Below are 13,079 nucleotides of genomic sequence, written 5' to 3' on the forward strand. Positions count from 1 at the left end.
CGCAGTGGGGCTTCGCTCAGAGCGGGGCAAAAAGCAAGAAAAAACCTGTTTGTTCAGGCACATGTGAGTCTGGACAAGTGTTCCCGCTCCCCCCCAACCCGGTCCACATTTACCCCGCTAAAAGGCATCTGTCCCTTAATACTGATTTAATGAAGCCCATTCATTTTAATGGAGTCTCATTTTAAGCGCCAGCAATTAAAGCGTGCGGTGCACTTGACTGGGAGGTTGTTGAGACAGTTGTGAGTAGCAGTTCTTCAAATAAACAGTCCCCCTGCAAGCCGCTGGGTGCGCAGCCGCCGCCATCTCTGGAATAAAGGCGGGCCGAGAGATCAAAACCACGTTTCAAGAGATGAAAAGCACATTTAGTTAAGTATCAGGGAGGATGACAGGTGGCTCCGGTATGTTCTGACTATAACAGAACAATCACGCGTAATCAGGTTTGAAAGGCCGAACACGAGGAGGAACTGTGGAGTGATACAATGAGATCCTGATGTCAAGTGTTTGTCAGGCCACAACTGGAAACCGCTCGGATCGGTGAAGGATCAAGCTCGGGGTAAGTGTCCGTGAGTGCGCGCCGCTGGATGTGCGTTGCTGGTATCGGGCAGAGAGGAATAGTTGTGCAAAGGGGAAGAAAGCAATAATGGTGTGTGTGTGTGTGCTGTGGTGGACGATGAAGACCTCTGCAGTCAGCCCGCTGCGTCTGCACTGCAAGGTCTCCAGAAAAAGCCAACTGTGAAGCTGATCCTATAAAGAGACGAGCACATGCAGCGCCAGGGGAAGGTGACAGTGATGCGTTCTGATGCCCGGATGAAGGGCGCGATGAGGGGATCTGCTATATGTGTGCTTGTCAAGCTTTCCAGGCCCAAAGGTTTGGAGAGGTGATGACATGTTGTTGTTGCACATGAAACGCACCAACCCCGCGATAAATCCCACCAAGGGTAAAGCAGTCAAGATGAGTAGTTCTTTGGCTTTTAGTTGATTTCTGGCTGCTTATGACATCCCAAGTAGACATGATGTGAAGGTATGCATATATCTAAAAGTGATCTTTTCTTATTTAGTTCTTTATTTTTGTCACATGACAGCAAACGTCAACGCATCACGTTGAGATTTTATGTGATATACGAACACAAAGCTGCTCAGATAAAGATCTCAAAAGATCTTTGCATTTGTATTTAGTCCTCCCAAGTTAATTATTGGTAGAACCAATAATTCAGAGATGGACATCTTTGCCTGTCGTTCTTCACAAATAGTTTGAGCTCAGTCAGATTGTTATGGAGAGCGACTGTGAACACCAATTTCAGGTCTTAACCCAGACTTTCTATTAGATTTAGGTCTGGATACCGGTTGGGCCATTAAAGCACATCAATATGCTTTGATCTAAAGCCTTCCCTTGTATCCCTGGCCGTCTTTTTAAAGTTTAAGGGGTGTGAATACTTTCTGTACGCAGCATTAAAACGGTGGTGGTACGCCTTAGCTAAGGTAAAACCAACTTCCTGTGGTTGTCCTTAAATGTATTCTTGGAAAATGGATGCTTCCACTAATCAGATTAGAGAAATCCATCTTTCCAGGTATGTCATTTACCCAGCATGCCTTGCAGTTTTCAGGCGTCAGATGGTATAATGTTGATATATGATCTGTGAAGAGGAGGCTTGTTTTATCTCCTGCTCGGTGACACGGGACGGTTGTTTTATCTCTCGGTGCAGAGTCAGGTGATGCTCGTTCTTCTCCCCCTGAACGCCTGCCTGCCTGCCTGCTGAGGACCTGATGAAAGCGCCGGGCCACCTTCCCCAGAAGGGGAACATCAATCAGAAGAACAACATGTCAAGCGATGAGGGCAGCGCAGAGTCATGCTCTGGGTGAAGGAAAGCTGCTGGCTCGGTCTGACATGCACGCCTGGCAGGTATTTCATCAGCGCTGCTGTTGGTGAATATGTGTGGTGGACAGCGTTTCATTTTTGTGTATTTGCAGAGTTAACATTTTTTTTTTTTAGGGTAAGCAAAGGAGTATGGCGCATGCTTATGACAAGGCACTGGGTTCATTTAGGACAAATATGGAGTTGAACCAAAACTGTACAATGCATTTTACTTTCTCTCTGCTTGCTATTAGCCAGTCTGATAATCTTTAATTAAACCACCAAGGTTTCACGCTATGGTGATGTTACCTTAAGGATTTCAGACAAAAATGAACATGATCTAATATGATCTGCTATAATTGGTTGATTGCTCAGATGGCCACCATGCAGTCCACTGCTTATCAGATCTGCTGCTCCTAGCGTGTCAACTGTTATTTTAAAAGCTGTCTTATCTTGGTGTCTGTGTTTAGAAGTATCTGAAATATTTCCAAAGTTCTAGATTTGCCTTTATTCCGAGCAGAGAAAAGCATGGCAATGTTCTTTCATCCAGCTGGCAAGCAGTGTGCAGAAACAGGTGGGGTACGGGCAATGCTGCAATGTTCTGTGCTCCATACAGCCCAAAGTTTCAGCTTAAGTTTAATCATCAACAAGCAAAAGAAGCCAAATTGGAAAGAGAACAACACAAACAGGCAATGATGTTGATGATGACTAGCTTTGCTTTCCTCTCATAAGTTTCAGTTTCTGCTACTGACATATAAAGTCATGATATTATGAGAATAACGGAGTATTTTTATAAAAACTCTTACAAAAAAGTGCTGCCTTCCCTCTGTGTTAAAATGAGGAACGGTGAGCATCTTGCAAAGTTATACTTTGGTATCAGTTTCACAAATAAGGAAATACCAAATCTTTTTAGCACATCAGCATCAAATCATCTTGCGAGCCCCTGATCCAGGGTGTACCCAATGACTGCTGGGGATAGGAATGCTGGCAGCAGCGTTGCTGACGAACAGGTACTAAGTTCACTGCTACGGTGGCTTGTTAAGTCTAAAGGGAGGTATGTTTTCTGTAGTTGGGTCGGATCAAGGCTGTTTTGCATTCGCACCAGAATCAACCACGCCAAAGTCGATTTGGAAGCAGACCGAGACCACCTCAAAAAGTTACTGTGAACTGTGTCCGCCCGCACATCTCTAACAAAATCTGTATTTTTTTTCCCACAAATCAGGACATTTAATACAATATTTTCATGGTCTTGATTTTTGTATGGGAAACAGCACAATTAAGCAGTACATGGTAAATGGCCTGTGCTTGTACAATGTGCTTTATCAAGCACCCCAAAGCGCTTCATGTTCCATTCAATTCTTCACACGCTGATAGTAGTGAGCTACATTGTAGCCACCGCTGCCCTGGACCAGACTGACAGAAGCAAGGCTGCCATACAATTGGCACCACCGGTGCCCTCTGATCACCACCAGCAGCCAAGGCAGACGAGAGGTCTTGCCCAAGGACATAACGACTAAGACGGATAGAGCAAGGGTTCGAACTGGCAACCCAGCGGTTACAGGATGAGCTCCTTGCTCCTGCGACATTCCCATTCTAATGTTTATACATCAAAATGTATGAACACGAACAGCACCGCCGGATGATGGCGAGCACATGGTTGCGAGCCGATACTCTGTGGGCCTGATGAATGAAAACAAGCGGACACACAGACGTGAAAATACTCCGGGGCTTATTCTTGAGTTTCTCCAGTAAGAGATCAACACACTTGTGCACTTTGAAGTGGCTTTTCGGGGCTAATGTTCGGCACGCTGCCTAGCCTCACAAATGGTTCTATTTTGGTGAAATGACGCTGCCTTTCTCTCCTTTCTGGGCAAACAAAAACAAAACGCAACATCCATTTGGAGGCAATTGCTCGAGTACACTGAACATTTCAATTTGGCTTTTGTACATTTCTGCACTTTATCCTCGGGGCTTAGTGACACTCAAATCTGTGAACACAGTTTCTCTCTTTGCTCTCTCTTTCCTGATTACTTCCACACACTCGAAACAAGCCCAGCTGGAGACTGTAAAAATAAACTCCTTGTTTAAAACGCGTAGATTAGCCCTTTTAAATTGGTCTCTTTTCATGTCGTTGCTTCCCTGCACGGCTGGCCACGCAGGAATCAGCAGACTGAGTGCGTGTGTGTGTGTGTGTGTGTGTGCTGGAAAGAAACATACAAAGAGGACTGTGAGGAAATCCTAATTGGCCAGAGAAGACCTGTCGCCAGCCAGATGTTTCTGTGAAAGCAGTTAGTGCACCACAGGTCCTTACAGAGGTGTCGGAGGCCTGCACCAGAACGGAGGCAGGGTCCTGGACCGGTCTCTGCCAGGACACCTGGCTGCATTATTTCATGCATGTCTGCGCGCAGCTGCACACTGCATCGTATCCCCGTTGGTTCAATGCAAGACAAATATACAGCAAAAAAAGTGAGACCCTTCATCCTAACGTTTTATTGCATAAAGCCTCTGTATTTGGAGATTCCCTCTGCACATTTACATGTGATTAAACATTAGGCGAAGGTATTTCCAACCACATTCAAATTGTCTTTGGAATTCCAGCCAGAGCTTTTATACCACCTTGTAATCATTTGGTGTTCCCTTGCTGCGCTGTCTTGCATCTTTTTTTCGAACAGTGCCATTGGTGGGATGAGATCCGGATAATGATGATGACGACCATGATTGCCCGTTTTGCTTCGCTCAGACTCTCTGAGCGCACGTTCTCAAGGCCGGCTCTCATTTTTCTGTGGCACAGCATGAAACCTATTACTCCTCACTCATCACTTCTCGGGAGGCAGACAGCGAGAGAGGCCTGGAGCGAACCTCAAGCAAAACCCATCTGAGAGGCTTAATCACAAGTAAGTTTTGTTTAATAAGCAGTGGATCATATATCTCTCACTGGTCTGAGAAGCTGTTTAGGGCTGGCAGTCTGATCCCCTCTGGCAGAAGAAATCTGGCTGTGGACACCCATGACTAACTCCCTCCCCTCGTCAGTGCCTGCTGATGAGGTGTTCTTCAACAAGACGCCCTCAGCGGGCCAACACGGCACCAAGAAACTGTACAATGCGTTAGTTAAGATAAATAAATAGAGTGTTGCCTCACAGCTCCACCCCTTTACCAATCCGTAGTCCCATTCGCACCCATGGGTGCCCATTGTATGTTCCTTCTTTCGTTTCATATCCGTTCTTAAATCATTGCAGATGAGTGTTTTTTTTCTTTTGTTGTCAAATATTTTCAGGAATAAAGGAGATAAATTGTCATAAAGACACTTTGATCACATTTATTATTCAATTTATTTTTATATGTTCTGTAAATGTGTTACACCCTACTTCTGTTTTGTTCGGTTCTACAGCCCACTTAGTCTAGGAAACCTGCTACATAGGGCAGACTGGGAACCCTGATCAACCTCATGCAGGTATTATTTATTGGAAAAAACACAACACATTTCCTAAGTATTAAGGAAACTTAGAATGCAGAAAATTGAAAGTTGTCAATGTATGCTGTGTAAAAATGATGGATGGTTGGTAGGGAATGTCTCACAGCAGATTGCTGTGCAGGTGCTGCCTATACCTGGAAAACTCAGGCACAAAATGTTGAAAACCACAAAAGTATGAAATGAGGATGTTTAAATGAACAACTTTTTGATTCTGCTGTCCTGTAAGAGGTGTAATGGTGTAGTTTGACCTTTTCAAGTTCAAACTACAAGTAGACGTGGATTAAGTGGGAAAACACATTCTTGACAGATAAGATGAGCTAAAAATCACCACGAAAAGTAGCTTTTTAGCCACTACAACCTTTAAAAATAAAATACTTTTTTCTTTTGGTGAGACACTTGCTCTTCTTAATTACTTCTCAATTCCACAGTTAAAAATAAATTCAAACTATAGTAGTTTGAATTTAATTTAAGAAAGTCCAAATAACTCCCCAGGAATTGGCAAAAATAAAAGCTATATAAAAAGATATTAAAATTGATATGTTAATAGATTTATCACCAGAATGTTTATTACGCTCATTGGTTTAGCTTTTTCTTCAATTTCCTGATGACCAACCCCATTATGGGAGCAATAGATAAAAAATTATACCAGAATTAATAGTAGAATTATTGCTGATACACCTGAATTTTAATATTGGGAGAAAAAAGGAATTCCTTGAACATACCATCTCTGCTGTAAAACATGGTGGTGGCCGCATAATACTTTGGAGATGCGTTTCTTCAACAGAGATGAAGATGCTGCTCACAATCAGTGGAAAGAAGGATGGAGCAGAAATGGCAATCCTGGAAAGCAACGTGTCAGAGGCAGCAAAATAAGTGAGGCTGGGACGGAGCTTCTAGCAGGCCAACGATAATAAGTATATAGTGAGAGCGAAGATAAAATGGTTAAAAGGATGTGTTAGTACAGTACAGTCAAAATCATGGCCTCGAATCCAATCCAATCCAGGGTTGAAAACTGAAGTTCTCTCCATTCAATCTGATGGAGCTTTACAAAGAATGGGCAAAAAAGTTTGGATCACCAAAGCTAGTATAGACATGTCCTAAAACACACGCAGCTGTAATTGTAGCAAAGGTGGTTCTACAAAGTACTGGTTGAATACAAACACACCTAGCACTTCTTAGATTCTTCTTGTGTTATTTTCCTTCTACTTTGCAATCATACATTATTTTGTCTTGGTCTGTCACGCACAAAACCACCCAAGACGTATAGAAGCTTGTGGTTGTAATGAGGCAAATGGAAAAAGGGCTGAAAGGTATAAATACGTTTGCAAGTTGCCACGGTACCTCACAATCAGAGCTATAAGAAAATGACAGATTTCTCCTGCAGTTCAAATCAAAGTTTTTCCTAAAGAGGTGAACCGAACCATCAAGATAATCAAGAATATTTAACTCTGTTTTTTTAAACCAATGGTGAATAGTTTTTAAAGCCATTCCGTCGCCAGGTTTCTAGAACTATATAAAATCTCTGGTCCTTTCCTGTCCAGGCTGTACGGTTCAGTCACCTGCACTCAGCATTACTTTCTCATATTAGGCTGTTAAAAAAAAAAGATCTCAACCCAGAGTTGGGTTCTCCAGCCAATCATCAGGTTATGCAGTAAAAAAGCTCCACACACACACAGGTTGCTTTTACTGGTGTCACAGGAGTTTGACCTATAAATACATAAAATGGGTGATTTCATTCTGCAGAAAGACTCCCAAGGACCAGCTGTAGGTTCGCAAGCAATAAAGGGTCTGTGAAACGGAACGGTTTGGCACAATGGAAGTCACATGTGCACTTGGAGCCCCGACACAGACCTGTATTGTTTTTGTGGGCGCGTCTGTCCTGTTGATGTGTTTCGTACATTCATGTTGGTAGCTTGGGTTCCCAGATTATCTTTGTTTTCTCTGAAAGCTGATATGGTTCCGCTGGTGGTTGTTGTTGTTGCAATGACATCATCCAGCAGTGACTTTGTGATGCACTCAAATAAACGTGAGCGGTTTGCTCTCGCTTACAAACCCGGCCCGAGGTTACGCATGTCCCGTCGCTCCAACACAAATAAGACCCGGCTCTTCTGCAACCACCGGCATGGATTTATGGCCCTGCATTCATTCCATTTAATCTAGCAGCAAGTTTAAACAGCTAAAACAAAACTAAGATTTTAACGCAGCATGACAGAGCGGGGCATTACACAGGAAAATGTACCATGCAGGTTTTATAAACTACAGTTGATGCGAAGTGTGACCTCTCTCCGCTCTGGATTTCATGTCTCTTGCATGGTATCAAAATCTTATTTGTACAACTATATTGTTCTTTTTCATATCTTCTTTAAGCATAAAAAAGGGGGATGATGTAGAGATAAGTCATCCCACCAACTAAAGACCGTGTCGTGTTAAAAAAAATAATAGTTCAGTTCAAGGTTCTTTGATAAAATAATCTTCACCTATGTAACCACAATGTGGTCAGTAGCATTAATGGATACTGTACTTGCAACTTTCTCTATGCTTTAAATGGGAGGCTGTCATCCAAGTGAAATACTGAGCTAGTGGGTGTTTAGCAATATCAGATTTTCCAAGGCAGAATTCCAGCTTAAGGGGGCATTCTTGTTATTCCTACCAAGAATTGAGAAAATCCAACTAAAGTGTAAATAGAGTGCACCAAATGTAATATGGGCAATATTAAGACCACATCATAAGAAGATGAAGAAAGGTAAGAAAGCACAGTTATCAACATTGGTCTTTTGTGGAGCCGTGACTGCTACTGCTGTAGAGACGCCTGTGTGGACGTGTAGTGGGAGCCAGGACAGTGACGTTAAAGCACTGAGCTACACTGGAGTGCTGATTTTGCCGAAAAACTGAAGTCACTGGCCGCCATCTTGCTACTCCCTACTCTCACAGAATCCCATAGGATTTGGTTGCAACAACAAGCAGTTTTCTGGCTGTGTGAAAACGTTTCATTGTTAATTCTACAGTCAGTGGATGTACTAACACTATCAACTACTAGGAAATTAGGTGCTGAAATATTTTACATTATATTTTACATTTATATTTCAAATAGACGGTGATTAGCACTCCAGTGTATTGTATAGCTCAGTGCGTTAAAGTCAGAAGAAATGTGACATGGCTGTTCAGACTGTGGATGCATTGAAAACTATCAGATTGGACCGTTCACACTGTCTTGAAAAAGACGTCTATGGGTCGCAAATGGGCAAAAAGATCGTATTTGGGTCACATTTGCCTGCAGTGTGAACGTAGCTTAGGACAGTACTCTGAGATGTGGCTGTGGTTGTGGAGTTGTGTTAGGGAACACATTCATATTGACATTGTTTTATAAACTTTTTGATTAGAACACGACTACTCTACTTACTGAGCCACAAACAGTTGCCCCAAATATGAACAAACAACAAAGGGGCCCTTATACAAACAACTCTCGAAATATACTTCTAACCCTGCTTTGATGGCTCTCGTTACTAACAATGCATTAGACAGTTTTACTCACTGATCAATATTAATCAGTATTATGATTTTAGCTTTTAGTTTGACTGGCCCCTTCACCATAAAGTTAAAATGTTTTACCTTCCTATTTCCATTTTGTACCTGTGAACAAACTATTTCAAACCCATATTCTGAACCATGCATATCCGAGTATTTTTATTGATAGTTAAGTATTGTGATGAGTTATGATAAATACTCATCTAAATGCTGGAATCTCAGGTAATGTAAATATTTTTTTTATAACATAACATGATCTCATTTGGGTCTGCTGATGTTGAACCCCAACCAGACCAGCAAACCCACAGGAGACCTCTTGCTGTAAACATGTATTCTAGTCTCCTGTCCATATTTTCTTACTGTAAACTATGAGAAGATTATACAAAGTGACTTTATATTACCGGCTGCTAAGGTAGGTAAAACATCGGAAAAGTAAGTACAAATGGACATTTGAATGAAACAATCCCATCGCTGGGAGTTTATTTTTTTTTTTTCAACAAGAAAGAAATTAAAACTGCTAAAGTATAAAACGGCAAAGGTTGGAAATGACCAACACTCAGAGTTTTTGTCCTGTTCCCATCGTGTACTCTGCAAACTGCCATGATGAAATAAAATTCACAGTACCCTAATATGGTGCACAGTACTAAACTAAACCAGCAAATCCATACATTTTTCTCATGTTTGGCACTTTGGTTAAATTCCATTTCACTACCTGCCCCTATAACTGACATCCACGTTATGCAAGACTACTGAGGAGTAGAAGTGTTTCAACTCTTACTTTTTATGCTACGTTTCAAACAAAGCAATGAGCTGTGCAACCAAAGCAACTTAGTGCACGGTTCACTCACTCGTGTTTCACTGGGAAGGCATTTGTCATAACTTTAGCAGTGATGCGTTTAGGGTTACTGTTTGTCTTTTAAAAAAAATGCATCATATTTCTCAGAATATTTGATAATAATCAAAATTTGTGTTTCCACTGCATTAAGTTTTAGGAATATGATTTATTCTCCCTTAACAAAATACTGCATGCCCACCACACATGTCTGTCAAAATAAGTGTTTATACAACTTATTCTAACTTGATGTAAAACACAGATCTGCAGCAAAAGCAGAATGCCTTCTTTCAGAATGGATTGAGTTGTTTGTAAAGGGTTATCCTTTAAAAAAAACCCCACTACTTTCCCTTACATTCAAACAAAACACCATGTGTCGTGAAAACTAAGAACTGAGACAACTCTGGAGCAATGAGACACCATGGGGGGGGGGGGGGGGGGGGGGGGGGGGTGGGGGGGGGGGGGGGGGGGGGGGGGGGGGGGGGGGGGGGGGGGGGGGGGGCATCAGAGAATCCAGTAAGGAAAACGAAATGTGATCAAAAAAAATATATAAAAAATATATGTTGTGTACCTTTCATTAATGATAGCACCTTGATGTGATGTTGTGTTTTGTTAAAGAAAATTAGCAAAAACTAATAATAAAGACATTTGATATTTTTCATAACTATTTCTTTATTGTATTTTTTTCAACTTCGTCAACCACTGCTGTGAGATAAAAAAAAAATCTACATCGCACACAGGAAACATAAGTGGTTGTGTATGACGACACAGGAGCTAGGTTTGATCACCTTGTTTACTCGACCCCAACTGACTTGAGTATAACGGTGTGATAATATGCACCAACAAAAATCATATTTCTCAAATCAAAACATCCCATCATCTGGGTGTGAGTGGAGCCCTTTAGTGGTTCACCACACCCCCCCCCCCCCCACCCCCAAACCCCTTAATAACTAGTCCAGGACCCTGTCCCCTGTCTGTAGACCAAAACAAGGCGTGTGACATCTCTACCTCCACTATAGCTGCCTCCCGGCCCCTCCTTTCCATTCTCAGGGGGGCTAAGCCCTGAGTTGACGTACATACAGGTATGGGCGGGTCAGGTTTTTATTTATTTATTTATTGTGTCCTATCTGGCAACGTGGCATTAAGAATTGTTGTCTTAATGCAAAAAGAGCCCAACAGATTTTACTTTAACAAGACGCCCAGCTTTGTAAACAAGACACTGTAGAACAACACAAAGAGATGATGTGTGACCGCATTCCATCTAAAAAGATACCTTTAGTTCTTCACATCACAATTTTTTAGTTCTATCTAAAATAATGACACTTAGCTTGATTCTACTTTAATAACAACGTTGAAAAGTCCTCATTACCTTCCAAGTTAGATTGAATGTATTGTTGCTCGGTTTTTGACTGTACTTCTCAATGAATTTAAAGGAAACAAAATTGCATAAATACACTAGAATCAGTTCAGATTGTTCAATGAGGCAGACATTTAGAAGTCCAAAATATTTTGAAAATGAAAGTCAAGAAAAACTTTGAAGCCAAGAAAACAATATTAGCTGTGCTATGGCTGTCTTCTTGTTAGCAAGCCCACATTTTTCACTAAACTTTGATATTACATAGGCAGTGTAAGATGCTCAACATTGAAGGCAATGGAACGATCTGCCCTCCTGTGTGCACTTAAACAGTTAGCACGTTCTCAAATGAATGCCCTTGGAAAATACGACATGCAACGGCAGAACAGAGCTGTGCATGTCCACCCCATGACGCCGGTGAAAGCATTAGCCGGATATGCTTACACAGCCACCTGCCTGACCAGAAGAGAGCAACGCTGAGCTGTTTATGTTAAGTTTAACATGCTGTGTTAAAGTGATTCAGTTATTCTAAGACGTTCAAAATGAAATAAGTAACTAGATGATTACTTTTCCAAATTGCCTGGGTTATGCTCATCATTTCTTAAACATATAAATAAAGGCCTTGATGTCAGAGGACCTTATACCTTCACAAACGCTGTCGGTCTTCCATAAATCTTGCAAGCATTACTGCTAAAGTATCTACCATTTTTACCTTTCATTGTTTATGACAGGGGCGGCAGACCAGTCCTCAACGGCCAGTGTCCTGCTACTTTGAGGTGTGCTGCTGGTCCAAGGTGTCAAACGGCTGAATTACCTCCTCAGCAAGCAGTCAGGTTCCACGGTCTCCAGCTGATAGGCTAATTATGTGACTCAGGTGTGTTGAAGCTCTTCAGGACTGGAGTTTGACATTCAGGGTTTATGAAGCCATATAGTTTTAATAAATCAATCAAAGCTGAAATTAAACAATTCACCAGTTATCCAACAAAGTTGATCTTAATATATTTGTCTTTTAAGATGCGACTCCAGGTTTTGTTCGTCTGTCAAAATCTGTGGCTGTTCTGTATTGGGCCAAAATGGTGTGGACAATGTGAACTGTTACAGCTATTTAACTGTTATTACTGGGATATAATCACCTATATCATCCTGGAGTATACCCAACCCAGCATGAATATGTGCTCTTGAGCCTATATAATGTTGGCAGCGGAAATGTACGCAAACTAATTAGTCCTGCTCTCATTTTAAAACTTTTATCAGTGTATGTTTCAGGTTCAAATTTGAATCAAAGTATTGCTTACTACTCTTGACTGCCGCTCTGCTGTCTGCGGGTCATTTCACTCCACCGGCTCTTCAATTAAAGTCTTGTTCTGTTAAAGTTCTGCTGAAGGAGAGATGAAGGATGTCTGACTTTAGCTAATAGCCTCAGAAGTAATCAGTGGTGTTGACTGACACTGTCTTCAATGTGCATGTTTGCACAAGGTCCAGCCGTCAGCGGCTGTCAGTCAGTCACCTCTCATACATGTCATGAGGAAGCCTGCATCTGAGCTTTCTGGCCCAGAGTCAGTGCAGGGTACACAAACATGGCTTCTGTCATCACTAACTGAACTTCCATGTTTTCTTGAAGGCAGGGGCATTACCACAATGTTCTTATTGCACATTTTCTATTAGCATTCTGTGCTTCTGGACTTCTCAGCTATATAATTTTTACTAATGCTGAACTTTAGTTTGATCACGACCTTGGCCTCTTCTTCTGTTCTGGATACTTTACAAGCTTTAAGAACATTAAATCAGGATAATTTATGCCAAAAGAGAATGAGAAACAGTTTTTGTATTAGGATATTTAGACATCTCTTCTTCTCAGCCACTCAAAATACTGTACATGGAAGGCTTTTGGAATCTATGTTGAAATGTGTACACTTAGAACAACAATCTTTTTTATTTATGTTGTTGAGAGCAATGACATAAATTTCTATCTGAGTCAATCTAAAGCTCCCCACACCAAAGCAATGCAGAATTGGTAGAAGAGTATTTAGTATAAAGCTGCTGA

At 41.6% G+C, this 13,079-nt stretch overlaps 1 long non-coding RNA gene across 2 annotated transcripts; it reads left to right on the forward strand.

The window, feature by feature from the left end:
• Positions 1 to 229: 229 nt before the first annotated feature.
• LOC110368447 lies at positions 230 to 5,304 on the forward strand. 2 transcript variants are annotated; one of them, XR_002428071.2, is made up of 4 exons: positions 230 to 553; positions 1,704 to 1,900; positions 4,525 to 4,746; positions 5,241 to 5,304. It is a non-coding gene; the product is annotated as an uncharacterized LOC110368447 (long non-coding RNA). The 2 variants fall into 2 exon arrangements; XR_004931611.1 differs by lacking the exon at positions 5,241 to 5,304 and having other exon boundaries at positions 4,525 to 5,131.
• Positions 5,305 to 13,079: the final 7,775 nt, after the last annotated feature.

This window comes from Fundulus heteroclitus, chromosome 9, assembly GCF_011125445.2.
Source record: "Fundulus heteroclitus isolate FHET01 chromosome 9, MU-UCD_Fhet_4.1, whole genome shotgun sequence".
NCBI lineage: Eukaryota > Metazoa > Chordata > Actinopteri > Cyprinodontiformes > Fundulidae > Fundulus > Fundulus heteroclitus.